The 20328-nt window shown below is 38.3% G+C and overlaps 1 long non-coding RNA gene across 1 annotated transcript in view; it reads right to left on the reverse strand.

The window, feature by feature from the left end:
- The window catches only part of LOC125618984, a 40970-nt gene extending 28353 nt beyond the window's left edge, over positions 1 to 12617 (reverse strand). The window contains exon 1 of the long non-coding RNA XR_007350436.1: positions 12453 to 12617. This is a non-coding gene — a long non-coding RNA (uncharacterized LOC125618984). The remainder of the gene's footprint in view (positions 1 to 12452) is intronic.
- Positions 12618 to 20328: the final 7711 nt, after the last annotated feature.

Genomic DNA, 20328 nt, shown 5'->3' on the forward strand with positions numbered 1-20328 from the left:
ACTATGATGCACAAATTAAGAAATGTGGAAAAAAATTAGTAGTCTGATTAACTACAAATACCAAAATTCTTGTTGTTGAAATGAATATAAATTACAGAGACCATAAGAAGATAGAGCAAGGGATCTGACTTACTCTGGTGTGGGAGGAGAGGTCAGTAAGGCAGTGGTCTTGAGATTAAGACTCCGAGGTTAGCCAGGGAAAGAGGTAGAAGAATATTTGAAAAAGAAAGAATAGAATGGATGGAAGCTCTTCTGCAGGAAGGAGCATGGCATAACAAACAGGAGAAGGATAGTTTTTCTACAGCTTCCTGGGGAATAACTGGACATTGGTAGATACAAGATTATACAGAACCAGAGCTTGGTAAAGGTGTGAATTTTATCTTTGAGCAATAGGCAGCTATTGAAGGCTGATGCGTGGTCAGTCAGGGACTGGCTCTGAATGAGCAACCAGCATGATTTATATGACTTCTGGATGGATTGACAAATAGCCAATCCATCCAGAAATGTTCCTATAGAAAATACTATACAAAAATTGTTTAGACTCTCATGGAAAAGGGGCAAGAAATTTCTTACCACTTCCAGTTCTTGAAAAAGAACAATTTAGTCAGAGCATAAGGTTCGGTATTAGAAGAGAGTAAGGTTGGAAACTTCACAACTTAAAATGTTAAGATAAGGAATCTAGGTTGGTTTTTTTTTTCCCTTTAAAGAGGAGAAAAGAAGAGGAAAAAACAGGGAGAAACTAACTCCTCATCTGCTAGACACTATGCTGGATATTTTGTACATAGATTATCTTGTTTGGTAATCAAACCTCTCCAAAATTAATTTAATGTAAGCATCTGCTCATTTACCCTCATATCATCAAATTTTTCAATTATGAACACTGGGACTTAGAGACCGTTGAGAAGTTATTCAAGCTGAGCTTAGGATGCCAATCATTGCCTTCCCCTGCTCACCCTCACCTAAGACATTTGGGTCCTCCCTACATGCTTGCTACCACGTAAGTCTCCCAGCCTCACATCTCTCCAGCTACCGCTGATCACCTCAAGGTGCCTGGCCCAGGGGATCTGTCCATAAAGTAGGGTGAAGAAATGAAGTTTCCCTACTGAGATTCTGAACTAAATGAACCAGAGTTGGGGTCAGTTAGGAGATGGCAGGAGTTCAAAACTGGAGCCGGAACCAAACAGGTCAAAGCTGAAGGTGTGGGAAGCAAAGGAACACTGAGCAACAAAAAGTTCATCCACAAAGAGCATGGGCCACAGGCAGTGTGCCCTCATCAGAAATGGAGGACATAATCTCAGCTTTTATTCCAAATCTATCTCTTCAACCCAGGTTCAGTTATCTTTCTCTATAACAAATCACTCCCAAACTGAGCAACCTGAAAGAAGGATAGCCATGCTATTCTTAGCTCCCACATTTCTGGGGTTGGCGGGGCTCAGGGAGGTGGTTCTTGTTGAGATCTGACCTGTAGATGCAGTCAAACAGTGGGTGGACCCACAGTCCCAGGTGGTGGGCTTACTTGCAGATTGAGGGCCTGGAGAGGGAAGAGATATAAGCAGGGAGAAATAGCTTGGGGTCCTCAGGCATACTTTTCAATCTCTCTGTGGTCTCCCCCATAGGGTCTCTCTTCCAAGGTGGCCTACAGAAGCCTGGAAATCTCCCAGACTTCTTACAAGGGTACTCAATTCTCCAAAGGCACATGTCTGCAGACAAGCCAGGCAAGAGCAGGCTCACCTTCTAGCCTAAGAAGCCATGAAGCATCATTTCTACTGCACTCTACCATTTAGCAGCAGTTGTGGAGGCCAGCTGAGTTAAGGAGAGGCAAAGGACACTCCATCTCCTGATAGAAGGGCTGTCAAATAATTTGCAGAAATTTTCTTTAATTACAACAATCTACCTTGACTGTCTTTGTTCCTTGTTCTTGGAGGCCTGAGAGATCCTCCTAATTCCTCTAAATCAAAACAGTTTTACCAGTGAGAACAGATTGTCTCATAATCAAGTGTATTGAACAAAACACAAGATAGTTAGTTATACTAGGAACCAGTGCTTATGGTCAGGTCCGTCTGATTCCCAAAGCCCATGTTTTTCTTATTGTACACAATGAGCTTCCAGACCTCCATGGGAACACTCTATGGATGCTACAATCAGCTGGATAAGCCACTGGAGTTCCAGTATGGACACTGCAGGATCTCACCCAGGAGTGGCAGTTAATTCTGTGGGGTGGATACACTCTCTGAAGGGCAATGTCTAAAAGGCAAAGAAAAGCAAGGAGAGGACAGAAATAGGGGAAAGAGATCACAGAAGCTATGGTAGCTTGCATATGTCCTCTAAAACTCATGTGCTTTATCTCCAATGCAGTGGTGTCAGGGAGTAAGTCCTAATGAGAAGTGGTTAGGTCATGAGGACTGTGCCCTCAGGAATACATTAAAGCTGTTACGGTGGTGGGTCAGGCATCATAGGAATGGGTTCCTGCTAGAAGAACAAGTTCAGCTCCCTCTTGTGCATTTGCTCTCCCTCTTACCCCACTTCTCCTCTCTCTCTCCCTTTCATAGCAATATTATTCACAACAGCCAAAAAGCGGAAATGACTCAATTGTTCATCTAGACATGGATGGATAAACATGAAGTTGCATATCAATGGAATATTGTTCATCCTCAAGAAGGAAACTCTAACATGTGTTACAACCTGGATGAACCTTGAGAACATCATGCTGAGTGAAATAAGCTGATCACAAGGACACGTACTGTATGTTCTCACCAATGTGAGATAACCAAATTAGTCATACTCATTGAGGCAGAAAGTAGAATGGTAGTTTTCCAAGGATGGGGGGAAGAGGAGGAAATAGGACTTACTGATTAATGGGTATAGAAAAGAATTTTGAAAAAGACTTTTGAAGATTGAATTCAAAACAATGCAAATGTACCTAAGAGTACTGAAATATATTTTTAAATGATTACTATAGTAAATTTCATATTTTTCATATACTTTACTGCTATTTAAAAACATTTTTTGAAAGAGTAAAGATATTTTTCTATTCTTTCACTGATAGAGCATGAATACATGGAACATAATAGGTGTTCAATAAATATTTGTTAAGTGAATAAACACCAGAAACTTCAAGGGAGCTCTTATAGGTACCAAGAAAATAGGACCAGATTGAAAGCAAGGTCTGAAGTTCTCACTCTCAAGAGTGATCCATCTGGAGAGAGAGTAGAAAAGTCAACGGAAAGGCTTAGGAGATAGTACTTTCAGCTCATCTTGATAAGTGGGGCTTTTTCCTATATAAGCAGGCAAAAAATTATTATGAATCTGTGTAATAAAGTGGGAAAATACAATGAAAAAAATTTTAATTCTTGGAGGAAAAGACAAAATTTCTATTGACAAAAGCATACAGTGATAAGAGAATTTTTAAAAATACTAGAAGCCTTCCCAGGATTTTTGAGAAAAAGGCAATGACACAAATATGATTAAGATAATAGAAGTGAGGGACAGAAAAAAATGGCCAAATGCAGCATACAAGTAATTCATTCATTTTCAAGAGAGACCACAATAGAACAGAAGCAATAATTAGTAAAACTAATAGAATACTTTCCCAGACTAAAGAAAAAAATCTGGAAGATTACAAGGATAACTACATTTCAGATTCCTGATTTTGAACATCAGTAAAAACAGATGAATACCTAGACACACTCTGGAAAAGTTTCTGACCCAAGAATTTTAGACCCATAAAAATTGTCCTTTGGAGTATAGAGGCAATACTAAAAATACTCTCAACCGAGACGTTAAAAAATATGCCACCGGGTATCTATCTAGAATTTAAAAAAAAAAAAATTTAAATGGGCTCCAGCCAGTCAAGACACGATACAAAGTTAGAAGCTCTGCTTTTACATGAAAAGACAGTGTGGCAAGTTCTGCAACCAGTTTAAAAGGAAGTAAGTCTAAGTTATACTTTCAAATCTGTTAATAAAATAATGTGATTGTCAAAAATTATTTGTAAGAAATAATAACCTGAAGCAATTCACTACACTGTGTGAATAAAATCCAGAAACTGGAGATAAGAGAATAAAAACATGCTCACGTTATGTATTCAGGACAAAAAAAAAAAAAAAAAAAAAACTTTAAAATGTGATTTGGGTTATAAAAAGTTAAAAAAAAAAAAAAAGTCTTTAGTTTCAGAATGTTTCTAAAAAATCTTACCCCAAACCATGACTTTGGTTAAAACGTATCTTCTAAAATAACATTTTAATTAAATGTAGTCCTATAGTAAAAAAATAATGAGGAAAAACAATGAGGCATAGACATTAAAAGCATCAAGATAAACTAAAGGAGCAATACCAGTTGGTTATAACTGTAAATGCCAATATGTCAAATTCCATGAGTAAAAGACAAAGATTCCCAAATTAAGTCCAAGACACAATCCAATTATAGAGTTTTCAAGAGACACAAGTGAAATGTCTTCTATGCTAAACATAAAAAAGCAAATGTATATTAGAAAAATGCAACCTTTAAAAGAATAAGCATAGCATTCATACCAGATAAAATCAAAACAAAAAAGAAAAACTTTAAACAGAATAGTACATAATTTTATACATTGTAAAGTTCTAGGTTTCATAATGAAGATTCAACTTTATATCTTAGTCTGTATTCTCCCAGAAGAACAGGAGACAAAGACTTAAGCACAAGGACACATGGAACATTAATTATAAAAATCGACCATATTCTGCATTAAAGCAAGAGTCAGCAAATTTCAAAAGGTTTAAATCATGCAAAGTTAAGGTCTTTGACTACAGTCGAATTAAACTCGAAAGCAGAAGCAAATAATAACAAGAAAATCCCCATATAGGTCAAAGAAGAAATCACTAAGGAAATAAGAAAACATTTTTAGATGAATCATAATGAAAACAAAGCATATCAAAATTTGAGGGTTATAACTGAATCCATGCAACCATTAGAAACAAAAATAAGTAATCAAAGCATTCAATCTCAAAAAAAAATGGGAAAGGAATAGCAAAAAGAACCTGGGGGAGTGGAGAAAATAGGAAAGTTAAGGTCAAAAACTAGAGAAATTGGAGAGTAGAATGCAGCAGAGAGTCACAAAGTAGAGAACTTCTTTTAATCATATACACAATTGCAAACTAAACAGGAAAAATTACATGGTAAATTGGATTATATTATAATTAAGAGCCATATCACCAAAAAATACTGTTAAGGTCATGAAAAGGGAAATCCAGAGAAATTCAAGCAAAATGTAACCACCCATAAAATTAAAAGAACTCTTATAAATCCATAAGAAAAAGGTAAACAGTCCAACAGAAGACTGGAGTAGGTATTTTCCAAAAGAGTAAATCCAAATGGGCCTCCTTCCATCAAAAAAGTAAAAATATGACCAATCTTACTAATGTAAATTCAAATAAGGAGCTACCATTACACACTGTAATGGCTAAAATACAAAGACTGTGCCAAAGTGCTGTCAAGTTGGCTGCACTGGGGGCCCTATTACACTGCTGGGGAAAGTGCTCATGAGTACAGCCACCTTGAAACAGCTTGCACTATATACTGCTGAAGTGAAGCATGCACACACCCTCTTACCCACCAATTTCACACTTCAGCAATGCACGCTCACAGGCATCCAGAAACACATAAAGTATGTTTGTAACAGCATTATTCATAAACATCAAAAACTGAAAACAAACCATTTAACCCCATTTCACCATTTATCCATTATCAACTCACTAATCCTAAAACTAGAGAGACCCATTAACCCAAACAATCCATTAGCAGTCAAATGAACAAATAAATGGTGGCATACTCCTGTAATAGGATAAAAAAATAAATAAATTGCAGTGTAGTCATATAATGAAATAAACAAAAATTTAAATAAGTGAACTATAGCTACACATCATAAATGAATTTCACAATAATATAAGGCCAAATAAGCTGGAGAATAAATTGTATTACTCCATTTATATGAAGTTTAAGAAACAGATCAAGGTAACCATAGTGTTTAGGTATACATATGTAGGCGGGGAAATTAAAAAGAAAAGAAAGGAAGTAATTAACAAAAATCAGAGAAGTGGTTCCTTTATGTGAAGAATAAAAGCAACTGAATAGAGGCACAAAGGCCACTTCTAAAATGTTAGTAATGATCTATTTCTGTTCTGGGTGGCAGACACCTAAGTGTCTTTGTAATAAATCATCAAACTGCAAAAACAAAAATTAGACATAAGAATAAATTTTTCAAAATTTCATATGGAATGTGATTAAAACCCTATTCAAGAGAAAAGTCATGTAATTAAATGTTTTGCTATTAAACAAAAAGGAGTATAAAATATTTGCTAGACCTAAAACTCAAATCTTAACTATAAAAATAAACTCCAACAAATCAGAGAAACCATGCAATAATCTATTCAATATACATCTCTTGATTGCCTATTATAGATCTGACATATACAAATTAATAAAAATACAAATGAAAAGTAATGAGGTAGAAAACTGAAAATGAGTAGAATTAATCAATACATCTTTTAAAATTGGGAGATAAAATAAGACAAATACACTTCTCACTAGTTTAATTATATGTACATAATTAATACAGAGACCTTTCCAGGTGGGTTTTCCACCATAAGCAAGATGTAACCACTTGACTAATGGGGGATAAGGTTTGTATTCCAAAGTATAGTAACATAATGTGCATTATGTGGCAGATTTTAAGAATTCCCAGAATTCTGTACCCTTCACTGCAGTCATGCACCTTGCAATGTGACTTTTTCACTCCTGCCATGAAAAGATTTAATCTTAGAATCTTAGAATCTTAGAATCTTAGAATTTAATCTTAGAATCAAGTCAAAAGAATGTGGCAGAGTTGATTTTGTAGAGCTCCAAGCCCAGGACCCAAGAAGCTTTATCTGTTTCCTCTCACTCTCTTGGAACACTGCCATCATCAGGTGCGCAAATTCAGGCCCACCTTCCAGAAAATGAGAGACCACAAGGACTAAAGATAAGCCAACTAAGCTGAGGCCACTGCTTGACCAAACATTCCCAGCAGACACGGCAACTGACTGCCCAGCTCAAACCAGAACAACTGCCCAGCTCAAACCAGAAGAATCACCCAGCTGAACCCAGCCCACATTGCTAAAGCACAAAATCATGTTGATTTTTTAAGGCACTGCATTTTGAAGTGGTTTGTTACACAGCAAAAGCTGACTGATACACATTATGGGGAACACTTTGGGTTCAGAACTTAAAAAGCTATAGTCTGAAAATAAGACTTAGCAGCCTTGTTTGGGTGATTGAATATTATCATAGGAACTTGTACTTATCTTCATATTCTGTGGTTCTTTTTGTACTGTTGACTCTTGTAAACTATGCTGCAAGTAGAAGTGTTAGGTCAAGTTCAAAGGTGAATGGGAGGTTCCTGCTGTGAGGACATAAAGGCAGGACAGGAGACATTTGAGTTTCTTTCAATACTTATAAATAAATTTTTCATTTTTAGTATTGACATTTCTGTAGGAAAAATAACAAATATGGGTCTGAAATTCTATAACTCCTAACACTCTTGTCACATTGAAACAACTTTTATCATAATATAATCTTTGAAATGAGATGTTTTGAATGATATGATTATCTCATACCAAAAAGATACTGTAAAAGAAATTAGAACAAATACTCAGGATTTATCTTTTTATTATCAATATTAACTCATATTAATTGTATAAATTAATGGGCTTCACTATGACATTTTCATACATTCATACATTATATTTTAATCATATTTTCCCTACCATCTCACATCAATGGGTGAATGAATTAAAATTTTTTAACTCCTCAGAAAAGCAAATTTTGTTAAATTTTATTTCCGTAAAGAATATTTGAGAGATTGGAGAACTCTAGCAAACCATTAATCAAGAAATATTTTTAAAAGAAACATAAGAAATAATTTTAAAAGAGAGAGAGAGAGAGAGAGAGAGAGAGAGAGAGAGAGAGGGAGAGCCCATACTCTTGGGATTAGACATCTCAGAAAAAAATTCAAACTGAGCTTGGCACAAAGAGAATTTATTGGGAGGATACTGTACCCAATGTAACAGAGAAATGAGAAACTCTTCCTAGATCTGTGTCAAGGACAGCAAAGCCAAATGCTTTCTCTCTACATTGTGTGGACTGCTTTTTCTGTATGCTTGGTTCATTCTGCCCTTCACTCAGCAAGGATTCAGTTAAGCTATAAATCCTGATTCTTCATCCCATGGCTCTTGCAATCAAAAAGGGACTTTCCTTAGGCCTCTTACTTCCAAGTCAAAAATTCCTAGAAGGGCTAGGGGAGTAGCTGAGTGGTAGAGCACTTGCCTAGCATGCAATAGGCCCTAGCATGCAATTCATCCCTAGGACCACAGGAAAAAAGAATATCCTAGAAAAGACTTAATCAGCGATAGCTGAGGGGGCAGACTCCCACAGAACACATACAGGTCCTGGGAGCCCACCAGAGTATGCTGGAGCCCTTCCTGAGCAAGGAAACTCTGTTATACAGTTTGAATTCACTGCCTGCATGAAAGGAAAAAACTCAAGCAGTTTCATAGTAGATTCTTTGAAATTTTCAAACAGCAGATATAATAAATACTTCCAGAGCACAGAAAAATAATATAAAAGACCACCAGCTCTATTTTTTCCAAGTTAGCAGAATGGAATACCAAAAATAGAAGAAATTAAAACTTCAGGTCAAATTCACATATTAGTACAGTAATATGTTAAATAGTAAAAGATAAGGAAATATTATCAAATATAATTTGAATTAAAAAGGTAAAAAACATGAAAGGTATTTCTATTTGGGATTGCAGCAGGATGCTCATGATTATTTTAACATTGTCCTAGAAGTGCTGGTGATGAAAGGAAAAGGAGAAAGAAGTAAAAAAGAAGAATATTGATAAAATGTACAAATGTATAATTATTATAAACAATGACAGTATCTACTCAGAAATCCCAAGAGAATCATCTTTAAAGTAGCAGAAGAACTAATAGAACAATTCAATAAATTTTATGATTGTAAAATAAATATAAAAGTGTGTAGCCCCCCACAAACACACCATAAGAAGTAGAGGAGAAGAAATCCTATTTCCAGCTACAACAAAAATACTGACTATCCAAGAATAAATTATCAGCAAGCAAAACTTTTATTAAAAAAAACATCAAAACTTTACTGAGGCCATAGAATAAGACCCCTTCCCTCTACAGAACAGAAAGTGACAGAAGGTTCCTGAGGGCAAGATCTCATCATATAAAAATGTAAAGTACTCCAAATCAATCGGAAATTTCAAGTAAGTGATAAAATTCTAAGAATAATTCTGAAGTTTAACTACTAGGGGAAAAAAATGAGAAAACCAAAAACGTTTGTATAAAGAGGAATTATTGGCTGGAAGTTTTATCCAGGAGATGTGAGAAATTGTCAAAAAGTAAAACATTATATACAGTTTCAATTATAAAACCACTTAAGTATTGCACAAGGTGAGACATACAGATCATTGAATACAATAAGAAGCTTCAATATAAATATTTAGCATGTGAAAATAGCAGCATTTTCAAATCAATAGGAAAAGACTGTGTTTAATAAGCATTGTTCAAGTTATTTAACTACTGGGAGAAGAAACAGTACTACCTGTACCGACCACATACCAAAATAAATTCCAGGTGTATTAAAGGTTAAGGAGTTTTAAATGTAGGCAAGGAAACTACTTAATTTAAAATATTAAATTTTAGATAGATGGACAGATAGATAGGTTTATATAAGCTTGAGCTTTAAGCAAGCAACCAAAAAAAAAAAAAGAATAAAGAAAACTTGATTGATCTAGTTATATAAAAATGTAATATTTCACTATGTCGAGAAACACCACAAAGAAAATTGGAGCCAAAAGATAAATGAGAAAAATAACTGCACTGTGCTCTCCAGACAAAGGGTTAATTTCCTTAATATTTAAAGACCTCTTATAAATTAGCAAGGAAAAGGAATGCACAGTAGAAAATTGGATAGAGAATGTGAATAGAAAATTCATGAAACAAGACAAATGACCAATAAATACATGAAAAAAAATGTTTACCCTCTCTAGTCGTCAAGTCAATGGAAATTCAAACGCTAATGTGACACCATTTTTCATTCAGTAAACTGACAAAAAGAAAAAAAAAAGTTTAAAGTCCAGTGCTGTGCAGAAGTCAGCCTGTAAGCACCGCCAGGCAGTACTGCTCAGGTACAGATCAATGCTACCTTGTAGCAGGCAACTGGGGAAGGCACGTTACGAGTTTTTAAATCTTCATATCGTATTCTCTCTTCTTCAGTAATGTGTTTGAGACTTTTATTAGGAATAATTTACTAAGTTTATGTGCTTTTACCTGGTCATTTTGCCTCTACAAATTTATCCAAAGGAAGTAATAAAGAATCTACATAAAGACATGTAGAGATTATGGATGATGGTGGTGGTGGTGATGGTGAAGATGGTGATGATAATAAGGATTTAAGATCAGATGCAGCTTTTGTTTCAAATACAAGAAATTTCTTTGACTTCTTATGTTCACATAATTGGTGACCCAAAATGATTGAATCAAGAATAACCCTGTGTAGTAGGCAGGGACCCTAAGAGTTTCCAATGCTCAGGTGATGTCAAGTTTTATTTGCATAATAAAATCAAAACTTCACATGTGCATTCTCCTTCAATATCCTGGAAATCTCTCCTAAAATTTAGCATCACAGAGAAATGAGAATTGGTATCAATATTCCCAAGATGATGCTACACAATAAAGTTCTCCTTGTCGATATCCTTCTCCCAAATACTGTGTCTTGCCTGTTCACAGTTCAGAGGGAAATAATAAAAATTGTGGTAATTGTAATAATAATAATAGTACCTTCTCCTTTGATGGCAGGGTAGAGGTTATGTGAATAGAGAATTTTCTTTTCACATTCCCAAATCCCAGACCCTGTGGCTCTGGTTTAACACAGCAAAGCCCTAAGCCACTAAAGTTCACCTTATTTACATTTGCCTAGATTTCTTGTTGGGGGGAAAAAAACTTGATATTAACGAAGATCCCCAAGTTCATGGGCTAATACACAACAAAGAAAAATTGCTTATTCAAAATGGCAAATGAGGGACTGACTGGAACTGTAGCTCAGTGGCAGAGTGCTTGCCTACCACACATGAGGCACAGGGTTTGATCCTCAGCATCACATAAAAGTAAAAAAATAAAACAAAGGCATTCTGTCCAACTTCAAAAAAAAAAATTAAACAACAACAAAAAAAAGTGGCAAATGAGCCCCTGCAACAGAATGAAAGTTCACAAACCATAAAATAAGAATGTGGCCAGTTTGACCAGACTGATGCACAACTGTTCCTGGCCAAGAGGAAATTTTAGAAATGTTTAATATCATTAGAAGGTTTTGTTCTTTTTCTAAGAAAAGGTCAAAATTAGTGGGACTTTACAGAAATTAATATCATCTGAGAAAACCTTTTGGGAGAAAACTTGTCCCAAAAGAACCATGTCTATCTTCTGGACTCACTCCACCTTGCCTCACATCCAGGAGCTTGGATGGATGATTCTGGGACAGTCTTTATATGCAAACAAATCCAGCCACTGTGTAGATTTGCCCATGATCAAACTTCTGGGTTTTCATCAGAGTGGACTATGTAACCACCCTGCACTCTAAACCAGCTGATTTGCCTCCAGGGCAAGCAGCCAGACTATGTAAGATGGTTCAAATTAAATGATTTCTGGCCTTCTAGAAAGTCTGAGAAAAATATAGAAGCCCTTGGAGAGGTGTCCTAACAGGGTCATTTTGGATTCCTTTCAAGAATGACTGGCAACTGCAGGATGGGATTGGTACCCCAACACAAGGGATGGAATACCAGATGGCCAGCCAAAAGGAAGGACAATTCCATCAAGGAAAGCAAGATTCAGCTTTGAACACCTGCCAAGCCCAGAGAAGAGTGACACCAGCTCATGATAGGACTAGCCAAGTTAAACCTTTCCTGCTCTTTAATCCAAGCTGTGCAGAAGCCAGAGATTGTTACTGGTGAAGAAAGAAGGAAAGAAAGGAGCCACATGTGGACTCCTCATCTGCTGCAGGTTTCTAACTGAAGTAAGCAACAAGCTTTGATTTCTCGCCTTGTTGTAACTGAGATGCTGCGCATGCCCTACTCTCAGTCAGAGAGATGCTCCACTAGGATTCTGACAGATGCAGGGATGCAGATACAGTATGAATTCATGGCAGCAGCAACCAGGAGCCGTGTCTCAGCCAGAATGTTCCCATGTTTCCTGCTGCCTGGTTCTCAGCCATCCAAACACTTTCATGAGCTATACCCAACATCCTACCAATGAATTCCTTTCCTACTTCCAAGAGCCAGAATCCTTTTTTCTAGTACTTGCAACTGAAACCACCTCTTACACACTGAACTGGATTTTTTTTATCTCTTGCTGACTCCTACCTGCTAATGCAGAAGAAAACCATTCATGGAGCCAAAGTAACCACGGGGATCCACAACAAGTCATTCTTGTGATCTCACAGGAAGAACTTCAAATGAGTCACACAGAGTACAGACAGGAGTTTTTTAGAAAAAGTGAGAGTAGAAGTGCCCAGTGTGGGCACTGAGCAGAAGTGACTTTGGGAGGATGGTGTAGCTCTTACAGGGTTGGGGGTTATTAAGGGATTTGGGTTCCTTTGATCTTACTTTAGTTTCTCATTTCCACTTATGTGGTTTATTGGGCTTTGTCTAGCCTTAGCAAATTTTCTCTGTGAGGTCACGATAACCAGGTCACAAGGGTGATTGTGACATGGTTTCAGTGATGGCCTGGTCACAAGGGATAGATGTAACATGGTCTTGAAACAATAGTTCCCTTAGGGATTATAATAAACTATGGCCAGGGGAAGTTTCATATACGCTCAGCTCTGAACACATAAGATGCTTGTCTGCTTTGATAAAGTTCCCTGTGATTCCCAATCCTGTGACCTACGGATTCTCTTTGATGTATATGTCTGATGTCCTCCCTGTGAGTTACCCCCCACCAACCTGCTCATGGCTGTCTATCTGCCCATCACCTGCCAGGTATGATACCACCATCTTCCAAAAGCCGCAGAGCAACTTGAGACTACAAGAGTCAAGAGTCCCAGCATGAATCCCAGATGTACTCCTATGGGGACAACAGGGGGAGGCTCTAAAAAAAGGGACCATTTACAAAGTCATGGGCAGGTTATAGGGAAGTTTCGAGAGATGGTTCAGAGACCTCACTTACCATTTTCAATAAGCAAATTTTCTTTGCTAAATTTTAGGAGAAATTCCCAGAATTAGTAACAGCATGGTTATTACCCTTTCTAGGCTCAAACTTAGGAGAAATCAGATACCAGAACAAAAGGAAAGTCACACCAAGTGGCCATCTACGGAGGGACAGTGACCTTCAGTTGAGGACACAGCCAATCTCAGGCAATTCCAGGGGAATACATGCCCTCCCCACTCTGATCTCCTGCTGTGGGTCCTTCCCACCTGCTTATGCAACCTGCTAGAGTCAGCCTCCAGGGAAGAGAACTGAGTGGTGAAGAGGCCCTTGGAAGGCATTTAGCACAAACACCTAAGTAAAAAGATCCCCACAAGCCCGCGGGGTATTCATCCAATCCCAGCCCATTGCCCAGCTTTCCCCCAGACAACTCAAGCCCAGAACTCCATCAGGACCCCAGAACGGGCTTCCAAAGTGGGGGGTGCTTAGCTCAGCTTCCTCCTCTGACCCTGGACTGCCTGTCATCTCCATTCCTCCCTCCAATCTTCCCCCACCACAGCCCCCACTCCTTCCTCCACACCAGACTCCTCCAAAGCCAGCTGAGACTTTTTTTCAGTTGAGGACAAATCTACCAGTTACCGTTTCTGCCAAAAAGCCAGGGGCTATAAAACCACAGTGAAACCCAGATGCAGCCGAGAGACAGAAACCTCAGATCACAGGACGCTCAGATCCAAGAAACAAAACAGCAGCAATGACATAGCCATTTGCCATTTGTACAAGCAACTGTCTGTAGGCATTTGTCTAAGAATATTAGAGGAACATAGATCTGCTAAAACATAGTTCAGAAATAGTTTCTACTTGATTGTATAAAGGCTATAAGCAATTATAAATGCAGAGACTGCAAATACTTTGAAACTACAGAAGCATGAAAGGCCTTGATACAGGGATGTAATCCTTATGACAGACAATCATGAGGTCTAGAGGCAGATCAATGAAAAACGCTGACCGAGGATTTATTTATTTCGACCTTCCACAAATATTTATTGAACACTTACTGTGTTCTGGCCACTGGGCTATAAAAGAAGTCAAAAAGAGCTAGAACAGAATGTTTTCCTTCAGTTGAATCTAATTAAGCTTTTCCCTGTTTCCCTAAGGAAGAGAGATTAGAAAAACAATAGCTGCCATTGTCCGGGCATTCACAATGTGCCAGGTATTCCAAGAAGTGTGTCCCATCTACAATTTTGCAGATCTAATAGATAAACAAAGACTGTTCTTATCCCCATTTTACAGTTTAAAGGGCAATAAGTCACCAAGAAAGAGAGGGGACGGAAAAATACCTGAAACAGGACCACAGGATATAGTATTTCACTGGAGTACCACACTTTCCAGGGTAGGAGTTTTGCATGGGACAGTATGGGGTCATGAGGGAAAGGGGAAACCCACGCTCCCCATAGACTAAACTTTCCGTCTCATTGATTCCCCCTTCTAAAGTTGTTTTCTTCATTCTCAGGTCCTCTGCCACAAGACAGTGCACTGACAATGTTTTGTCAGAGAATATTGATGCTTGGACATTTAAATCAATTAATGCATCCGTTTCAATTACCTGATCTGTCAGTAACACCAAGTTCTCTTGCCAAATAAGTACAGAAGTGGAGGATGAGGGCAGGAAGAAAGAGTATATTTGGAGAAGTATTTATGATTATATAAAAAAAGAGAACTAGTTATGCTTTCTTAAGATAAAAGCACTGATTAACTAATATTTTTAATCTAAAAAGACAATCAGGGAAGTACAGTAGGGACTCATGCATTCAGACTGCCAGCATTCACCTCCCAGGACCAGCTCTTCCTACCTCACGTGATTTTGAGAGGAGTCCTGAACCTTTCTGAAGTTCATAGAGATCAAAATTGATTGGGTTAAGAGCTCAGCCATTTGTCATTTAGCCATCTTTGTCCATTCTCTGTTAGGATGTGCTGCCCAGAGCCCACAGCACTAGAATGTTCGGGGGCTAGAAAGCTACTCTGTAATACACCCGTTCACTTCTGCATTTAATAGCTATTTTTTTGCATTGCTTCCAAGCCTGCTTGTGCCATTTATGTTTATTACTACAATCGCAGATTTAATTAAAATTGTATACAAGCCAGTGTGTTGATGAAAACTGCATCTGAATATTTTGCACAAGGCAAGTCACTTATTAAAAAATTCTAGAGACTAGGAGTTGAAAAAAAAAAAAGTCTAGGGAAAAAAATTTCTAGAAGGATTCTCTGCCCTCGCATCCTTCACACCTTAAATTTTTGTCAACTTCAAAGAAAGCCAAACTAGATATCATAAAATATGTCTAAACTTAAAGTAAGAAAGAGATAAGAAAATTGATACTCAGGGAAAAGACCTTGGCCTCCACGTGGTGAATGAATGCACACACATGCATGTTTAGGTGTGTGTTCATCCACTTTCAACACTGTGACCAAAATACCTGACAGGAACAACTAGGAAAAGTTCATTTTGGCTCATCATTTCAGAGGCCTCAGTCCACAGTCGGCCAACTCCATTGTTCTGGGCCCAAGATGAAGCAGAATACTGAGTCTGAAAAGAATGACAGAGATAAATTCTCAACTCATGACAGCCTGAAAGCAGATACAGAGAGAGAAAACAAGGAGCCAAATACAAAATATATAATCCCCCAGGCATGCCCCTAGTGACCCACTTCCTCTAGCCATGCCCCACCTTCCTACCACTCAGTAATCCCATTCAAATGACCCATCCATCAAATGGATCAATCCACTGATTAGGTTATGGCTCTCATTATCTCCTCCTTTCACCTCCTGCGCTAACACAGGAGCTTTGGAGGGACACCATATATCCAAACCACAATGAGGTTCCAATTAAATGTTTAAGGTTATATATTTCATACAATTTCTTGACTTAATTGACTTTCGATTTTCTGGTCAAACATCCATCGCAGATAAGAGTGAGGTCCTGGAGCTGAAGCCATAGTTCAGTGTTAGACTGTGTGCTTACTGTGCATGAAGCCCTAAATTCAATCCCTAGCACCACAAGAAAAGAAAAGAACTGGACTCTTCTGTACCTACCTCAAAGGGATATGGTGAAAATTAAACAGAAAAACTCAGAGGCCAATGACCGGCACATGGTAAGCTCTCTTTATAGTAACTCCAAGGCAGTGACCTCAGTAGGCACACAGCTAATGTTAGCTATTAACCTAGAAGGAGTAATAGTAGTCTGGTAATGCCACTAATTAGTGGGACACTCACCAAGTCATTTTGCCTCTTGTCAACAATAAATGGAAGCATTTGGACTAGAATCAGCAATGCTCAAATTTTAGTGCGCATATAAACCACCAGGGGATCATCCTAAGCTACAGGCTCTGATTCAGTAAGTCTGGGTGTGACCTGAGAAGTTGCCTTGGAAACAAGTTCCCACACAATGCTGATGCTTCCCATCTGTGAGCTACACTTTGAGTATCAAGGGCCTAGCAAGTAATTCTCAAACTCAGGCATACATTGGAATCACCTGGAGGGAGTGTAGAAACAAAAATTCTGTGGGTAGGGACCGAAGAATTTGCCTTTCTAACAAGTTTCCAAGTGATGCTGATGCCAAGAGTCTACCTTCCACATTTTGAAAATTACTGTCTGAGAGGATCTCTAAGCAGTTCTTTTCTGAAAAATATTTTTATTGGTGAATGATATTTATACATAATAGTAGGCTTCATTGTGACATGTCTGCACCTGTACCTAACACAATACGGTTTATTTCATTCCCCTTCTGTTCATCCTCCCCTGATCTACTTGTTTCTATTCTAGTTTCCTGGGATCCCTGTTTCCCCCTTTTTCTTCTAGCTTCCAAATATGAAAGAAAACATAAAACCCTTGACTTTCTGAATCTGGCTTCATTCACTTAGTTTGAGCTTCTCCGGTCCTATCCATTTTCCTGAAAATGACATAATTTCTTCCTTCTTAATGGCTGAGTAAAATTTCATTGTGTTTTTTTATACCTTTATCTTACTTATTTTTTTTAATATGGTGCTGAGGCAAGCGCTCTATCACTGAGCCACAACCCCAGTCCTCCATTGTATTTTATAGATAAACATAAAGGTGTAAAAATATAAAAAATTTTAAAAATGAAAATATTTTTTAAAATAAAAAGTATAAATAAATAGCAGTAAGAACAGTACAGTAGAGGAAATAAAACAAGGGGAGGGAGAAAGAAAGTATAAGAGAATGAAACGAACAAATTATATTTTATGCAAGTATGGTTATGTCAAAATGAACCTAATATTATGTATAACTATAATGCACTAATGAAAACATTAAAACTTCATTGTGTATATTTACTACATTTTCTTTATCCATTCATCTATAAACAGGCACCGAGGCTGGTTCCATAACTTGACTATTGTGAACTGCACTACTATACGCATGTAGCACTGTGTATACTGACTGTTATTCCTGAGGATAAATACTAAGGAGTGATATAGCTTCTCAGAATGGGGGTTCTATGCCTAGTCTTTTGAGGAACCTCCACACTGATTTCCATATTGGTTGTACTAATTTACAACTCCACCAACATTGTGTGAGTGTCCCTCTTTCCCCACATCCTCCCCCACACGTTATTAATTGTATTCTTGGTGATTGCCATTCTAACTGGAGTGAGATGACATCTCAGTATCATTTTTATTTGCATTTCTGATTGCTGAAGATGTTGAACATCTTTTTTTTTCATACATTTGTTGGCTATGGTATTTCTTCTTTTCAGAAATGTCTGTTTAGCTCCTTGAGTCATTTATTGATTGGGTTTTTTTGATTCTTTTTTATTATTATTAATTTTTTTATTTGTTTTAATTAGTTGTACATGACAGTAGAATCATTTATGCACTTTGCTATATCATACATAGATAGGATATAATTTCTCATTTTTCTGAGCGTACATGTTATAGAATCATATTGGTCATACAGTCACATTTATACATAAATAATGTCTGTTTCATTCTACTGTCTTTCCTATCCCCACATCCCCTGGTTTTTTGGTTCTTTTTTGGTGTTAAGTTGTCCTGTTTTGCTTTTTAATTTTTTATTTCTTCTGGATGTTGATCCTCTTACAACTTGACTCAGAGACTCAGAATGTACTTGATCATTTCAATCTGAGCAAAGTGCTGTTGTGTTATAGATGAGGGAGGCCAGGTGGGCTCTCAGCCTTTCTAATCATCAGAGGTCCTACCTGGAATCAGAACGATAAAGTGACAAAATTGTAGCCCTCCGTCCCTATGCAGCTCCACCTCTGAAACACCACTTCCCCATCACACGATGAGATTGCTTTATCTGTTTCCTTTCCCCCCTGTTCTTTCTTTCTCATCAAGAAGCCCATAAGGAAAGCTTCTATCGGGGGTGGGAACAGAATTTCAGCTCTAATCCCAGTGTCTTGACAAGCCCAAAGATGCAAACATCACTTAACGTGACAAGCAAACCGCAACTACCGTGAGGAAACACTGTGAGTCAGGTAAAGAGATAATGTGCACAGAGCACGCTGAGCAAATAACAGCCCTTTGTGAGTCAGTATTAGCATAATTACTGAACATCAGTAATTGCTGAAATTATGTTCACCAGGATCGTTTATAATTCTAAGTGAGAGGCTTCTTCCACGTCTTCTCCCAGCAGGGAGGTGAGGATGGCTCACCAGCTGGTGCCAGACACTCAAAAAAGCACTAGCCATCTCCTGAAGGGCTTCTCAAGCATGGACTTTAGATGGATTGTCCCTGTCAGGTAGCCTGCAAACTCTGTTGGAAATTTCTCCACATCTCTGTCTCTACTGTACTTTTCCTCTAGAACTTCCCCCCCCTCTTCGTTCAGTTCATCAGTAAGACATGGTGATATCGTGAAATGTGGAGGGAAATGTTTGGATCATGGTGAGAAGAAAGTGCAATGGAAGCTGGATCACCTGTCCAGGTGGGACCTTCTTAAAGTCAGATTTCAACCAGGGAGCTGCCTCATGCTGCCAGATGCAGGGCAGGATATGAGAACTCCCATCCCTGCCAAAGGGCAATGAGTTTAATTGGTTGTGAACAGCACCTTGCAGAGTATAATAAGGGAGAAGAAACCTTAAAGCCCAGCACCATGTGGATCTACGTCAGAGATGGTACTGTGCAGGTGGAGGGAAGGGGTTCATCAGAGAGTAACTTTGAGCTCATTAATCCAGACACTGAGAATTGGCTCCCATTAGTCCCCGGCCCTAGGATGCAGATGATGGAACAACACAGAATTCACAAGAGAACCAGAAGAGGATCCAGAGCCTTGCAAAGGAGAAGAACTAAAGTAATCAAGGCAAGATGATGCCCCTTAGCAACTGGTGACTAAGGGTCTCAAAATCGCATCATGAAGCAAACATCACTCCATCCCCTAAGGCAGGAAACCTGAGAATCGGCCTCATTACTCCCTCTCCTTCCTCTGCATTCCACTTCCCACCACTGCTTGAGCTACATAAGCACATTTCTGCTTGTTTTGTTTATTGCCATACCCCAGAGCCTAGAAGAGTTGAATTAATGAACTGAATGAATACTTCAGCAAATCCTGACAGCCCTACCCCCCAAAAAAAGACCTTGCACCTATTTGCTTTTGTTTATCCCTAATGCTAACGTCCTAACCCAAATCCTCACCATTTCTCCTCTGGCCAAATGCATAAGTCTCAACCTGGGCTCATGCCTCAACCCTGATGCCCTCTGAGCTGCACTGCTTACAGAGCCAAGCAGTTGCTAACACTCAGACACCCTGCCCAGTCCTGATGGTCCAGATACCTCCCAAAGTGTAAAACAGTATGCCAGAATCCCCCTTTATTAAATAAAGGCCTGTACTAAGCTTATACTTCTGTATAATACATCCAGGCAACCCGGGCATGGCGAGGCATGCCTGTAATCCCAGCAGCTCTGGAGGCTGAGACAGGAGCATTGAGAGTTCAAAGCCAGCCTCAGCAACAGTGAGGTGCTAAGCAACTAGGTGAGAACCTGTCTCTAAATAAAATACAAAAACGAGGAGGACTGGTGGGGTTCAGTGGTTGAGTGGCCCTGAGTTCAATCCCCGGTACCCAAA

Source organism: Marmota marmota, unplaced genomic scaffold (genome assembly GCF_001458135.2).
Source record: "Marmota marmota marmota unplaced genomic scaffold, marMar, whole genome shotgun sequence".
In the NCBI taxonomy this organism is placed as follows: Eukaryota; Metazoa; Chordata; class Mammalia; order Rodentia; family Sciuridae; genus Marmota; species Marmota marmota.